At 49.1% G+C, this 16,040-nt stretch overlaps 1 protein-coding gene and 1 long non-coding RNA gene across 2 annotated transcripts in view; one reads left to right on the forward strand and one right to left on the reverse strand.

The window, feature by feature from the left end:
• LOC119390351 (calsyntenin-1) overlaps window positions 1–16,040 on the reverse strand; it is a 241,135-nt gene that overhangs the window by 150,945 nt on the left and 74,150 nt on the right. The window lies entirely within an intron of this gene.
• LOC119390352 (uncharacterized) lies at window positions 8,907–11,734 on the forward strand. Its single transcript, XR_005183287.1, has 2 exons — window positions 8,907–9,030; window positions 11,504–11,734. It is a non-coding gene; the product is annotated as an uncharacterized LOC119390352 (long non-coding RNA).

Genomic DNA, 16,040 nt, shown 5'->3' on the forward strand with positions numbered 1-16,040 from the left:
TTCCACGACGATCAACGTTACCCGGCCGCGGCTTCCAGACGACAGCTCCTGGGGTCGAAGGTCGAACACATCGACGATTGGTTCCAAAGCAAGGGGCGCGATGACAGGCAAACACCTCTTGCCCCTCGTAACCGTTCGAGGGAAGAGCCGTGGTCTGTTCACTATCAGTTTAACGACCGACGCGGCGGTCTCAGGCTCGCGGGGTACGCGGAAACGGCGTGAGGGCATCCAGGACTGCAACACCGATATATCTTGAACGGAGTCCGCGAAGCTGCTGTCACGCAACAATGTTATTGTTCTAACTTTCCTACGCGAGAAGCGTGTCACACTCGTCGTTCGTATATATATAATTCTTGAGGTTTTACGTCGCAAAACATTGATTATGAGAGACGCCACAGTAGAGAGCTTCGGAAATTTCCACCACCCGTGGGGTTCCTTAACGTGCACCTAAATCTAAGTACACGGACCTCTAGCATTTAGCCTCCGTCTAAATGTGGCCGACGCGGCCGGGATTCGTTCCCGCGACCTTCAGCAGTTAAGCACCGTAACCACTAGACCACCGCGGCGGGTTTGGAAACTCACACGCACACACACTATACCATTCTTCGCTACCACGACGTTGAACTACTAATGTTGACGTCTGGGCCGGTGGGCTTAAATTAGTCTTTTTCTTTAATTTTTGATTGGTGTGCACACAAATGAGGTGTCGCCTTTAATTGCACCGGACGAGTGAGTTTCAGGTTCGACTTGCTGGGCCGTCGGTTCTCTGTCCTGCAATGCAAGACGGCTCCGCAAACGAGCTTGGTGAGGACGGCGCGAGTCGAGGCGCGAGTTCTTTCACCTTGCTCGGCCGTCGGCCTGGTCATCATTAGGCGCGGCTGCACGGAGGAAGCAACCGTGAGGAGGGAATTGGCAATCAAGAAGCGATTATGCATCCATGATGTCGCGCTGCCTGCAATAAGTTACTACTAGATGGATGCAGTAGGGACGACGGACTGTGGAATGGGAACGTGAAAGACCTCACCGGTGTAGTAATACTACGGACAGATAGGGCAGTTAGAGAAAGGCGACACAAAAACAGCGCGTGCACAAGGTGAAGCACGTTAAGAGCTCGTAAAAAAGCAGTGATAGAAGGCAGGGTCGTAGTGATCAAGCGAAACGACCGAAACACTTATGTTAGCATATCGCTAGCGCGTCTATGAGAAACGCGCATGCTAGTGTGAGCAGTGGAAGAAGAAGACGTTGACGAGAGAGACTCTCGTGCTGTTCGCCTGTGTGGCGTTGTGTTGCATGTGTGGCATGTTATTTCAGCGAAAGCTGTTATGAGATCATTTCACCGGCCGTTTTTGGCGCCGTAGTTGTCCGCCGCCGCCGCCGCCGCCGGTGTCCGTAACCAGTATCGCTCGAAATAAGAGAAGAAAAAAAACGAAATAAGAAAAAAATTCCAGGATGGAACGAGGTTCGAACCTGGGCCCTCTGCGTGGGAGCCCAGTATTCAACCTCTGAGCCATGCCGGTTTTTTTTTTCTTTCATGGTATTTATTATAATGCGTATTTGAAATTATCACAAACGCTATGACGTAGTGATGCATTCACTTAGCGACAATAATCGCACAAGCACTGCACAAGCATTCAAAAGCTTACATGCATATATACCGTGCAAGTCCAGAGAAGCAGGAAAAGTCACTCTTCAAAGCTTGTTACACGTGGAGGCTGGTAAGGATGAACACCTCATCAAGATGGGGTGCCAGTCCGGTCTTATGTCAAGTTCTTCGTAAATGTCCTTTAGATGGAGAGCCATACGCATGAAATGCATACTTGCCGGTGCTTGAAAACTGCTTTGCAAAAAGATCCTATTCAGGCTTCATGTCGGGAAGGAATAGCGTGGTAGAAGAGTAAAATAAGCACCAAGCGTCGCACAACGCGAATTCTGTAACCAGGCGTCACACAATGCGAATTGCGCAACGAGTAGGTTGTTGAATGCTTACAACCCATTACAAAGGTCTCTGCCATAATTCTTCATCGTCATCAGGCACAGCATCAACAAAGTGCGCATAATGCCTTACATGCGTTTAGCAGGTACTAACGCTCTTCGTAGAATGACGAAAAATGGCACAGTGCCTGTTGCCCTACTTCTAAAAAATTACAGTGATTTATAGCGTAGTGGGTTCCTCGCGAGTGCACTTGTATTGGTTGCCAAGGAAGCCCATAAGCGCGTGATCAATTTCTTCAGGGTCTCAGTAAAGTTCTTCGCCCCCCCCCCCGTCTCTCTCCCACGTCAACGTATTTTATACAGCATTCTTCGTCGTCATCAGTCGTCGCGTCAACAAAGTGCACATAATGCCTTACAGACGTGTAGCTGGTGCCTCGCTTCTCCGCAGAATGACGAATAATGGCTTAGTAGGTGCTTTCCAACTTCACGAAAATTGTGATTTATGGCGTAGTGGGTACCTTTCTAGTGTACTTGTATTGTAGCCCCAAGAGAGCGTGGGTGTGTGCCAAAGTTATAGGAACTACACTACAGTGCACTACTTAACGGGCTCTAGAAACGCCGCTCTTCCAGCTTTCGCTGTGACTGTGCTGCGGTTTCAGCGCAGGCCTGGCGTTTTTTAGATGCGAAGTATACCTTAAGGCCGAGCTCAATCCGGTGGTGTGCGGCGTGACCACCCTTACTGCGCATGCGCATACCCTCTCCACACACCTCTCCACCAACCCTCTCCACTATATCCCTCTCCACTTTCCCTCTCCCCTTCCCCTCTCCACTTTGCCTCTCCACTGCCCCTCTCCACTTTCTCCCCCCTCCCATACCCCTCTCCCCTCCCCCTTTCCTCTCTTCCTCTCAAACGCGGGCTAGACATGCCGAAATTCTCTCCTGCGCAACGCCGCGATGAGCTCGAGCGCATGCGCGTCCCCTCCCCTTCTCTCTCCTCTCCTACGCTGCCCCCCTCTCGCCCGCCTGTCGACCGCGTTCCCCGCTCGCCCTGTGAGAATTAACGGCCAGGCTAGATGGAAGATACGACGCGCGTAGCGTCCCTCTTCGCGTTCCACGACGCGAGGTCGGTAGCATGCCCAACGAACGCCAACGGAACGCGATCGTGCAAGTGCTCCGGCTTCGCATCGCCTCATGGTCCCCTTTAGCGGGAGATGGTGTAATTTTTTTCTGATGTTTTAGTAAATTCTCTTTCTTCTTACTACGTCTCGTGACTTCTACGACGCCCGAAGGCAACACTTATGGGGAGTAAGCTACGGCTGCATAAGAACTTTTCAGCTTAACATAATAATTATATAATTGTTGGCGTTTAACGTCCCCAAACCACGATTTGATTATGAGAGACGCCGCAGTTGAGGGTCTTGAAGTTTTCACCATCTGGTGTTCTTCTGCCGCCTCCCCTATTCACCTAAGTGGGGGGGGGGGGGGGCGCAATGTCAGCGCCGTACATTGACATAATTGCGAGGGGGGAGCGCTGCGACGAACCTTCGCCCCCGCCCCCCCCCCCCCCCCCCCCCCGAAGGGGAACCCTGCGCACGCCTATGAGTGCAGTAATATATTACGTATACTACCCTGCCTCTTCGTCACTTGCGGCTTCTCTCTCTATAGTCCCATCCACGCGCGTGCTTCCAATAACGTTGATTCTCCATCTCTATGCATACCTACGTGACCTCTTCCGACGAGATATCTTAAAACATCCGTGTGCGCCCCGTGGCATCAGCTGCTCAGGCATACTGTTCGTGCATGGTTATTTCTTTCTTTCGTTGCGTTTTTTTGCATGCGTTATCGGCAGGGCCACAAGGCTAGCATCCATCCTCCTACTCATTCTCTCTCTCTAACTCTGTCTGAGTCTCTCTCTCTCGTCTGCGTTTTTTCGTGGAAAAGCGTCCTCTCCCCTCTGTCTCCACCCGCGAACTATATTTCTTCCTCGCTCAACTCTGCTCCTGCTCGGGTGGCCGGCCCGGCGGTCAAAGAGCCATCCATGCCAGCCGGTCTTGCAACCGGCGCGGCCGACTCCACTGCAATGCGCGTGGCGACGGCGGCGGTCGTGGTTGCGTGTACGCGTACGCTCGAAGCACAGCTCTCTCGGCGGCCTGCGAGCCGCCGATAAGAGTGAGGAATGCCCGGGGCGGTGCCCTCAACCCCCCACCACCCCCCCTTCGCCCTTTATAGGACGCGTTTGCAGAAATGCCGTCGCGTTCCTTGTCGGCCCCTCCTTCCCCCCTCAGCCTGCTGCTTTCATCTTGCCCGTCTTATCCGATTTGCGCCCAACAGCGGTATTATACAAACACGTCTGGGGTGGTGGTAGTGGCAGTGGTTGTGGCGCAGTTGGCTCGATGTTTGAAACGACATCGCGCTAGCTCTCCTTCTTCCCTCTGCTCTCCTTTCCATTCTCAGTGCCTGTTATCTCCCGCTGTCCGTACGTATTATCGACGCGCGTTCTGCTCTCGGACTTGCCCTGACCCCATGTAGGAGCCGGGAGGGCTGGAGGTGATGGCGTCAGATGTGGTCGCCTTTCTTCGTGAAAAAGAAAAAGAAAAGCGTTTGGAACTAAGGGTGTGCAATCCCTTTTTTTTTTCCTACTTTATTTAATTGCGAGAAGGCTTACTCTATAAGGCGTACTACTTCATGTGTATGGGTGTATTATAGATATGTGCCTGTGTTGTGTATGAATCGAAACACTGTCTTGTGGAATCTCTTATCATGTATCCCCAGCGGTCATAGATGGTCATGGCACTGTACTATTGCGCAGAAAAGGTGCGCTTATACTCTTCGGGTCGCTGTATTGTAGCGGCACCTACCGCTCGATTTCTATCCTATCTTTCTTGCCTTCCACCGCTCACGCCTGTCTGATCTAGTTGACAGCCTGGACGGGCCGTCATGTCGACCGCTAACGAAGTTCGAACGGTACGAGGAGGCACCGACATCGGAAGAGGAATCGCCCCAATGTAGCGGGCTATAGACCTTATGCAAAATTGCTGCCATCTGTCGGAGGTTTGACGAAACTACTGATTCGGCGCCATGTTGGAGGCTTGTGTCCGAATCGTATTGCTATCGCTGCTATAACTTCTTGCTTGTATCTGCGTTGATAGTCGGCAATCGGTGCATAAAAATGTCAGACGAGCCTGTACACGTTACCGGCATTTCCTAGTTTTTACGTTGGCAATTATTACGTGTGAAGAACTACCTCGCAACGAGAAGAAGGTACATGTTTGTCACCGAGTCACGTGTAAGCCTGTCATCGCTGAGACTGAAGCTTTGCGCTTGGTTATAAATTTTGTCTGTTTTTAGTGTAGCGAATGAAATGTTGTTATATAGCTATCGGAATATCATGCGTGTGGTGTAGAATTTTTGGGCGGAGGCATTGGCGCGCGACGCGGCTGAGCACAGCGATGACGGTAAGAAAGTGCTGTTGACCCATTTCAAAGTGTATTTCATAAGGGACAGCTACGTCGACCTAATGTATTGTGCATCTTAGTTAAAAAAAAAACCGCTGTCCTGTTTGTTGTTTTTGAAACAATGTAGTCACTGATGTATGTTTTGCATAGAGCTACCGCACGATTAAATGTAAGAAAGGTCCGCTTTTCACGCACGTGAAAAGTGAACATGAAACGCGTTAGTTATACTCCAAGAAGTAGGCGCCGATTAGCTAGTATTTTATTGAATTGCCTTCCGACATCTACTCGTAAATAACACGATCCGCCAAGAGTATTCGCGTTCACATCGTCGCTTTCGGGGCCTACTCGAGCCTTACAATTTCAACCCGTTGCAGCAAGGCAGTTTTGCGTCGCCGACTGAACGCTTACGAAACCATCTCAGCGCGCAACCAACGGTAGCGCACCGATGGTCGAATGTAACACATCTGCGGGAACAGCATGTTTTTTCAGTTTCATACGAAAAGTGCCACACAAAAGCATCTCTTAATATTTCATAGCACACAGGGGTGGATACAGGATTTTTTTTTTTCCCGAAGGGCGATCAGCGTCAGCTGGGAGAACCTGACATGTGCTCTTCTTGGGGTATAAATAAAAAAAGAAAGTAGGGAGAGGGGGTGTCAGGCCATCCGGGCCGCCCCTCTGAATTCGGCAGTGATAGCACATGAAATGCTTGAAAAATACTCATAGTGAAGTAATACGCGCGCAAAGCACCCCGCCAGACGCTACCTTTTTAAACTACACAGTCGAAAACAAACTACAAACAACACGATCCAGCACAATCGGTTCGTTCGCTGAGAATCGATGACGCGTCTGTCTAACATGTAATTGTTGTCGAAATGAAATAAACAAAGTAATGCTGTCAACCAGGGGCGTAGCCAGAAATATTTTTCGGGGGGGGGAGGGGGGGTTCAACCATACTTTATCGATGTTCGTGCGTGCGTTTGTATGTGCGCGTGTATATATACGCCAGCAAAACTGAAAATTTTCGGGGGGGGGGGGGGGGGGTTGGCCCCCCCCCCCCCGGCTACGCCCCTGCTGTCAAGAGCAGCACAGGCATGCGCGAGTAACCGCGATGCAGCTTTGGAGCTCCTACACGAAGTCGGTTTGTCTGTTCCTGCAAAAGTACACGGCGCGAAAACTGTCTCGTTCTGGCATGACACGAAAGAGTGTTCTCCGATGAGTTCCGATGCTGGCACATACCGCATCTATTAAGAACGGCGGATGTAAATACGGCGTTAATCGTAAGCAGTAGCCGGAAGCAACGGAACGATCTGCCCTTCCCGTCGGCCGCAAGAAAATCTAATAACACATGGAGGCGACTTTCCTGCTAACCTTTTTCAGCATTCCATTTTCCTCAATCTCAGCAACACGGCACATGAAAATATGTCGGCATTGCCGTCCCTATCAGCCGCCACACGTCGATAAGTACGCTCCGTGTGTGCACATGCGGAGCGCGCTTAGCCTTCAACATGGCGGAAATGCGCACTGCGGCCGCTAGATGGCAGCAATTTTGCATAAGGTCTATAGACGGTTTCAAGACTGCGATAGTAGCAGCACGTGTTGTACGCCAAGAAACTTCCGGTTCTTCATTTATCACTCTCTAACAACGAAGCACAAAGCGTGTTCTTAAGTTATGTCAGAGTAAGGAAAGACCCTTTTTCCGCCTTCAGATAAAAGGAAGGCGCATAAGTTAAGGACTAGCTCTTATAATGTTGGGTATAGATTAGAAGCATCTTTATTTGAAATATTTGGCTAGGCACAGGGTGAGAAGTGTTGAAAATTTGCGGGCTGCGTGAGTGCACGAAACCGGAATCCGTCCAGGGTCTGTGTTTGTCGACAGCGAAACCGTCTATACGAGGTTTGTTGGAACGCATGTGACGTATTAAACGATTCCAATCCAGATTTTTTTTTTCTTTCGTTCTTCGTCGATTGCCAGAGCGGCGCGAAGCTCGACGTTGTATCACGTACCATAGTAGTCGTTTGATCGCAAACACTGGCCGATAAAACGCACGTATGGAATCGAGAGAAAGGAATTCCTACGTTATGCCGCCAAGCGTATCGCTATCAACGTGTAACGCGTGCCGCGCTATACCATGCATGAACGGGTTCACTCTGTACAAAAAACTGCGCGCAGAGCTGATAAAAATGAAACAATAGTAAGACAAGCTCAATGCGGCAACTGTTATCGTCACTGAACTTGTCGCTTTCGTGTTGTCGACGACAATATATTATCGAGGGCGCAGCAATCTCAGGAATGCCGTGATAGCGTACGGGAGTCTCGGCCGTGATGTGCCTGAGTTCCACCGTACTCCGTTCCGTACATAGCAGTCAACGCTCTGGTGGCTATAGCGAGACTTCTTGCAGTACATATGTGTTCGCACCAGGATACACTCTTAATCAGGTCCTGGTTAAATGCTGGCTATATCCAGGAAACCAGGCGAAAAATGTCAGGTTTGCTGGCTATATATCTATCACTGTAAGCGGGACCTGATTAGGAGTGGTTCATTGTTTCGCACAAATGCGTTCAGTTTATGCGGAGTAATAGAAGTTTTTGTGGCTTAGAGATAAACAACTCTGTTATACGGGTGTGAATATGTCGTGCTTTTTCTCTTAGCGTTTCGTTGTCCTCGTTTCTTTGTTTTTCACCTGAAGCGTCGTGACGCTCGATGCACGTGCACCCTTTCTCTGCTCGCACGAGCGCTTACAACGACGTAACGCGGCTATGACACGCGCGGAGTTATACATTTTCCTGACTGAACTATTTGCGCAGCCTCCACAGCGTTAACTGCTATGTATGGAATGGTGAAGCTGCGCTAGTGTGCGGGAGGAAAAGTTTCTCAACGAGTTTTCAGATGTTTCAACGCGTTTGAACGCTCGAGCGCGCTTGCGTCGAGGCGCTGCAGGTAGAGGGCCCCTGCTTGTTCAAGCGGATCGAGCCTTGCTGTCTCGACCTGACATGCTGATTCTACCATCACGCGGGTTTATTAAATAAGAACAGAGGAAGTTGGCCCATGTTCAAAGCCGCGCTGTAGCCCCGTTTCGCAAATATAATAAAAAAAGAAAACGTGCTCGATGCTCATTGTGGAAAACATCGAAGCTTCTCAGTCTCATGTACTAGCGAATAAGATACTCGATAACGCTGCCGTTTCGTTTTCGGTTTGTGAACATGGTCTTGTCTGGTAATTTTACTCACGTTTGTATTCCTGCTGTCCTCTCTACTTGTCGTAGCAGCGAAAAAGTGTGTGTGTGTGTGTGTGTGTGTGTGTGTGTGTGTGTGTGTGTGTGTGTGTGTGTGTGTGTGTGTGTGTGTGTGTGTGTGTGTGTGTGTGTGTGTGTGTGTGTGTGTGTGTGTGTGTGTGTGTGTGTGTGTTTTAATCGTCTTACTGTGTGTGTCTTAATCGTCTCAACACGGTTCAGTAAGTGGACCGTTTTGTCCTATACGCTCATAACGTTGTTGTTTCCTCTGTGTTTTGCAGGTAAGAATCCGTTGCTATGGCTTTCAAGGTGACCACGCGGAAGCCTCTCCTGTGGTCTTCGGCAGTGTGAAATTCCTCTGTATAGCATCAGTTCAAGCATCCTTCATATCACCGATCGTCGAGTAAAGGTACCCATTTCGACAACTTGAGTAGTAGTTATCACTACGACATATTATTATCACTCGTCAGCTTGTTCACTGCATGATTGCCTCTTGTAGGACGTATTCTCTTGAAAAGACGCTATAGGATGCTATGTATACAGTCACGTCTTGTTGATACAGAAGCTTCGGTTTCTCAGGAAGACTGTCCATATAATATGAGTCGTCCACAATAAGCAATCACGGTTAAAAGAAACATCGGGTTATAAGCGGAAGAAGGATGCAACTATGCTGTTTATTCGGCCAAGAAAGACCAGGAGATGAAGGCTTGTATACTGATGATTTATACTCTACATTACATATAGTGTATACGGCACTTCTGCTAATTGAAGCGCAGTTTGGGCATGTTTCTTATGTTCAATGTATAGTCAATCGCTGCCTGCAATTAAGCCACAGCGAGCAGCTTGTAGTGTAAAGCTTGATCTCCCCGAGCTATTTATTCATTATTCGTGCACAGCGTTGCATAGTTTTCGTCCTGCAGATGTGAATGTTGAGAGGATTCGTCGACGTGCTCTGTCATTGTGCATCTTGACCCAAGCAGTGCGCCGCTTCTATTAACTATGCGAAGTAGTGTCCACAATAACGAGACAAAAATGCCGGCCTTTTACACCTTCGTAGCCGAAAAGGCTGTCTATATTATTCGGATTGCGTATTGTATTAACTGTATTAACGGGGCAGATATGCGTGACCACCGACAGCTCTGAAAATTTCATCCATTCTTGCGAGTTGTGTCCATATTAAACGGGGACCCATATTAACGAGACATTGTTGCCGGTCAGGGTGGCTCAGCGTCTATGGCACTTCGCCTCTGATCACTATGTCGCGGGTTCGATTCCAGGTCGCGGCAGCCGCATTTCGACGGGTGCGGAATGCAAGAAACGAGATTGTGTACCGCGCACACGTCGAACAACACGGGAGTGCAGAAATTTAATGTACTTTTCAATTTATGAATGAGAATGAAAACCCAGAACCTAATCTTCCTTTTCTTTACTGATTTGCTGTTAACGTAGTGTTTATATCACATTGCTAACGTTTATCCTACTTTATTCTATCGTTGTTTCATTCGAACATTCCCTTTTCTTGCGTCAAATGAAGGCGCCTCTTTAAGCAACACTGCGTTTTTGCAGATTCTTTTATCACACTTCACAACGGCGCTGACAGCAGGCAAAAAAATGTCAGAGCTACCTTCGTAAGCATATCTATGATATGCCAGGGATCAATAAGCGTCTATTGAGAACGCAGCCTCTACCGATAGCCTCCGAGCGCGTTGGCTGGCCGCGCTGCTCAGCTAAGCCCTGGACGGGCAATTGCTTGGGGCAATACAGCGGGTTGATGAAGCCGGGCAAGAGTTATGCTGTATATGCTACCTTTAGGTAGCAGATTCCAAACGCGGCTAGAAACTGTCAATTGCGGAGAAGATGATGCCCAGGCCAATTTTTCTGTTTCGCGACGACGCCGCTGCAGCGAACTGAATTGACCCTGATAATCGCCAGTCAAGTTCATTGCCGGTCGGCGACTCGCCAGTAATGTCGATCGGCGACACACTTGCAAAAAAAGGAGTGCAGTTTCCCCGCGTCGCTAGCCAGGCAAGATGGCGGGCCCACGTGCGACTCTACTATACGTAAAGGTAGCATATATACCTAAGAGGCAAGACCTCCTGGCCGACACCTAGCGGGAGCCCAGTCCACAAACACGCCGGATATAGGCTAAACTTTTGCTTTCTGTCTATCTGTCGACGTGGGTGGCAGACTGAACGCCAAGAAAAACAAAATGGCTATACGTGCGCAGCAAAATGCATCCACGCTCTTTGTCTTCTTTCGGGAAAATAACAAGAAGCCTGCGCTTAGTCAGTTGGTTACAGGAGTATAGGTAAGGCAATCTATCTGCACGCGCGAGCAGCGCACAATACACGAGCCGCGCGGACGCTGCGTGCCTCGAGGCACGACCGCCGCCGATCACGCATACGCAACAGGACGTGCGGCACGCGCATGTGTACTGGCCGACGCAGTGAAGTATACGCCGTCCTTGTCACGTCTTTTTGAAGTGAGAGGAGGGCGAGCGAGGCCTCCGAGGTCGGCGGCGAAGGGTGGATGGTCTCGGAGTACATTAAACATGGTTGAGTATTGGAACCTGCAGCCAAAGGAACGAAGGATAGAGGAGACAACTCCTCTATATCCTTCGTTGCTTTGGCTGGCTGTAATACTCAAGGATGCGTACTAACTGGCCCAGATCGCAACTCCACTGCAATACTTTATGTGGACTTCATATACGCATCTAAGATCGCTTTGAGTTCGATTTTTTTGTAGTGTGTAACGACAGCCGTGCTTCCAAACTGCTTGGATATTCTTGATCTGGTTACATAAACGTGCTAATCATGTTTGAACTAATTTTCTAGTACAGAATACACGTGCATCATATTGTCATGTTCGTTTTTCCTTTGCAGAAAGACACCGCAAAGACACAGACGAGGAGAAATAAGCGAACAAATAACATACCATATAAGAATTAAAAAACAAAAAACTGTACGAACAAGAGACTGGTGACTTTCACAAACTACTTGGAGATTTCAGCGAACCTAAGTATGCTTATGGATGAACAAAGACAAATATCACTTCGAGGTTCGCATTAATAAAGTAAAGCGTTTAGACAATAAAACACCTTTTTTACCCTTTAATACATCGCACTTTCGTTTATGCCGCGTGTTTCAATATTTTTTGCGGCACAGTGCTAGGAACATGATCAACGAACAAGGAATGGCTATTCGAAGATCACAAGCTGAAGAAAATGTCAAAAAGCTAAACCAGGTATATAGACGTTACCCTGAAACTCTGCGATACTTTGAAACCAGCTATACAAATCTACGTTTGTTTGTTTTTCTTTTTTCGTTTCTTTTTTGTTCCCTTGTAAGAGAGACATATATAGCATTTAAAATTTCATCTCGGTGCGATGAATTCATCCGATCACCGCAAAGCGTTTTTCTATCGGTGTCGCGGAACACGAACTGAACACGCAGTCGCAGTCAGTGGTGTAGATCCCTAGAAAGAAGAAAAAGAAGTAACAGAAAACATGATGCAACCTAAAAGGGCGCCTTGAAGGTTACTCTGGAGTGGTGCGCACATGCACTCATGCGTGCAACTTTCCCTGCGATCCATTCCGGCTCGTCGTAAGAGTAGAGTTGGGTTCATGGCCTGCTGAATCATTCAGCACGTACATGTTGACTTCTTTCTTTCTTCTTTCTTTTTCTTTCTTTTTTTCTTTCTTTCTTTCTATTCTTTCTGTTTCTTTTCTTTCTTTCTTTCTTTCTTCTTTTCTTTCTTTCTTTCTTTCCTTTCTTTCTTTACCAAATCTGCGTTATTCGGAAGCCCGTTTAGAGTGGAATGAGGTTCGTGCAAGACAATGTGTTATCGACCCTATTTTGCACAAACGTAAGCGTTACAAGTTTAACTCAATGCGGATTTCTCGGAAGCGACAATCTTTTCTGCACAGTTCTGGGAAACCCCGGCCAGGACGAATAGTTCGTCAATCGGGAAACCCCGTGTACGGATCTCCAATTGTTCACACAGCTACAACTTGTTCCTACAAACAGATGAATGATTCTTAGCGTCTTGAATTGGGCTGGTTGTGCACGTACTAAATTTGAATGATGAAACAGCGCAAGACGAACACGTACAGGACGCATGCAACGGCCCTGATTCTTTCTTTCATTTCGTCTCTTCTTTCTTTCTGTCTTCTTTTACCGTGAATGCTACGTTCCATGGAGTGGACTCCTCGAGGAGATATCAAGTACAGCTTCCAGGAATTCAGACCTAACCCCCCCCCCTTTTTTTTTTACCCTATCCATACCGTGACCTCAACTTCTGAGTGCTGAAAAAAAAAAAAGTGGGTGCGGTCGAGTTGCGGGTGAATCGACGCTCGACGCGTGCGCGCACGCGCGTGTTGTGTGTACGGCCGTGGCGTGCGCACGTTGTCCCGGTCACGTGACGGCCCCCTCGCTATGCGGGCAGCGACTTATGCCGGCTACGAAGACGAAAGTGAAAAGAAAGATGAGGGACCTGGTCGAATGGCGTAGGAGAGCTATAAGAGAGGGGATTGTATGCGCCGCTCCTTCTGGCTCGAACGCCTGCGTGCTGTCATTTAAATTTCATGTTCTCCATCTCATCCGAGAGGAGGGAGGAGGCAACCGTGCTCGCCCCGCCGTGTTCGAAGAGTAAGTATGTGTAACGGCTTTCTCCATGGTATATACGGCTTTCTGTATAGTATACAGCTTTCGTGTACTATACGGCTATACGTATAGTATCCGGCTATACGCGTACAGTATCCGGCATTACGTATAGCATCTGGCTATAGTATCCGGCTACAAGGTATAGTATGCGGAAAGCGGTATAATATATAGCATGGCATGCGTATATAGTATACGCTGGAAGGGAGCGGCGGGACGGAGTTTATGCGCGTGGCCGCTGGATGAACGCGTACGTGTGGCTCGTTCCTTTTCTCTTTTTCGTACCGCCCCCTATTTCTCGGAGCTTCCTTCGACGACGACGAAGAAGGGATAGCCGAGAGTGCCTGCCGATATCGATCGCTGCTGGGAACATAACATTGTGTATCTCGCCGCTCAGCGCTGAGAGTGGAAGGAAAGTGGGAGCCTGGTCTCTGAAAGACGTGCGTGAAACTCCCGTCAGATCTTAGCTGTCGAATTCGTTCAACTTTACTTGTATACTTGTCTATCATCGAACATTCAAGAGTGCAGTTTCTAGCGGCAGCGAATATGTTGGGGTATTCACAGCATTGGTCGCGTCAAGCACGATCTGATTAGTTTTTTTTTTTTTTGCTACCTTTTGTCCGGTCTTTCGGTCATGTCATGCTACGTACGTAGCTTTTAGCACAACATCCCCATCCAGCATGTATCCTGGTATCCATGGTATGTAGCATGTAGCCCCATCCAGCATGTATACTGGTAAATAAAATTGGTTTGGCTTGATTTGATACGTAAAATGAAAGACGAAAGTCCCGAGACCTTAGATAAAGGCAAGGTCGTCTTGTGCTTAGCTGTGAGCTGTAGAGAACAGTGATTATACGATACAAATCAGTCGCCGGCAAGACCGCGTACATAAAAGGTGTACTACTGTTTATAAATCAACGTGCACGTGACGACATTAATATATGCGGTCCATTATATCTCTTTTCAACACGCAAGCGCGGTGTACCCAGGGGCTTCCTCAGATCCCATTTATCTACACACGCCTACGTCATCCCATACACGCGTGCGAAGTATGCATACACTACGGCAACCGACCGTGCGCACGTTTATACGATGACGCGTGGGTATATAACCTCGCGTATATAAATAACCGTGTGCGCCCCGCATTGTCTCGGGGAAAATAACCATATGCGCCGGCTCTGCAGGCTGCTGTGGTCTCGTGGTTGCATAGAGTCGGCCAACGGAACCACCACCAGTGTATTATGACCGCTATCGGGCATACACTGGTCAACGACGAGCCTGCAGCATGCTTTTTATGGCGACCTACGGGGCACCCCATAACTGCAGATGGCTCCGCTGTGATCACGTGTGCACACTCTGTTGATGCGTATACATGTGCGTGTGTGTGCCTGCTTTCAGAGATCGCTCGGGCAAGAAATGGACGCGGCAGCTTCGAGATTTGCAGCGCTCATTGCCTTCGTGGCGATAACTTTTGTGTGGGCGTGTTCTCTTTTTCCGTTTCCGAAGGGGTCCGGCAACGATCTTCATTCTTCCCCCCGAATGCCCACTCACTGTTCGTGTGTACGGTTTGTGTGTACGCACGAAACGAACGCACAAGTATACACAAGTATATACGGTTTGTCTCTCCCGGTGCTTATATGTACTGCGTACACACTGGCGCGAGCAACAAAAGCCGTTTGCACGCACCAGCGTATATATACGGTCATTGGACACGCTCCGCGTGTCGGTGGTCGTCGCTGCAACTGCTCCTCACCTTCCTACACTTCCTATCTTCTTTTCTTTGCCCTTAGTAATGTGCTTCCCGCCGTTCTTGACATTGGCTGGCGAGTACAGGCAGCGCGCCCGTTTCCTGCATCGTCTATATAGGCGAAACCAGTAAGTGTGGTATAAGGAAACGATGGTGGCTTTTTGTACACTGTACACGACAGGCCACGCAAGGGCGAAACATACATACACACACAAGTTCGCTAGCGTACAAAAAACAACAAAAAGAAAACACACGCACGTGTGTGTATATTTATATACAAAGGGAGAGAAAGAATGGTCTGCAGTTACACACCGCGTTGTCCCACATTTGCCGGAGACAATGCCTCGCTCGCTTGGCCGTCCCTGCTGATGCTGCTTGTCGATCGACTCTTTATTCTTCGTGTGTGTCTTCTCAATAGACTCGAGAATGGACGCGTGTACCAGTGGGAGGCGTGGTGGCCCTTGTAGTAGAAGTCCTCCTCCTTGAGCGACGCCGCGCGTGGGAGAAGCGATTGCAGCTGTTATAAGGACCGATGTTCGTACGACTTGTCTCTGATGCTGCTGCTGCTGCCTCTTCGGCCCGTCCTCACATGTACTGCACGGAGGCGCGGTTAAGTCGCCGCTGCGGTCCATCTCCGAGACTAAAGAAAACGGTGCCACTGGCGCCGAACAATGGGGAGGGTGGTCTTCTTGCGCACTGAATGGTTGGTGTTGGGCAGCCGGGCGAATGGATATTGTAGTAGTGTAGTATTCGTTGGTGGCTGTTCCATGGGAGGGCTGTTCTTCCTTGCTCTTGTGTACGAGCCAGCGAGAGCCAAGCGAACGGTCGATCTCTTGTTCTCCGTGTCTAGGCTCTTCTACTGTTGTAGGGAAAGGAGGCCGTTGACTCTTGGCGAAAGAATAGTCAAACAATGGCGGCTTCCCGGGACAAGAGCCAGGAAGAGAGGGAGACGTGGCTTGTCGGGCGAAGGCCGGCCCCGCGTCTTTCCTGTAATAAAAATTGCCTTCCCCTCTC

Source organism: Rhipicephalus sanguineus, chromosome 4, assembly GCF_013339695.2.
Source record: "Rhipicephalus sanguineus isolate Rsan-2018 chromosome 4, BIME_Rsan_1.4, whole genome shotgun sequence".
Taxonomy (NCBI): Eukaryota; Metazoa; Arthropoda; class Arachnida; order Ixodida; family Ixodidae; genus Rhipicephalus; species Rhipicephalus sanguineus.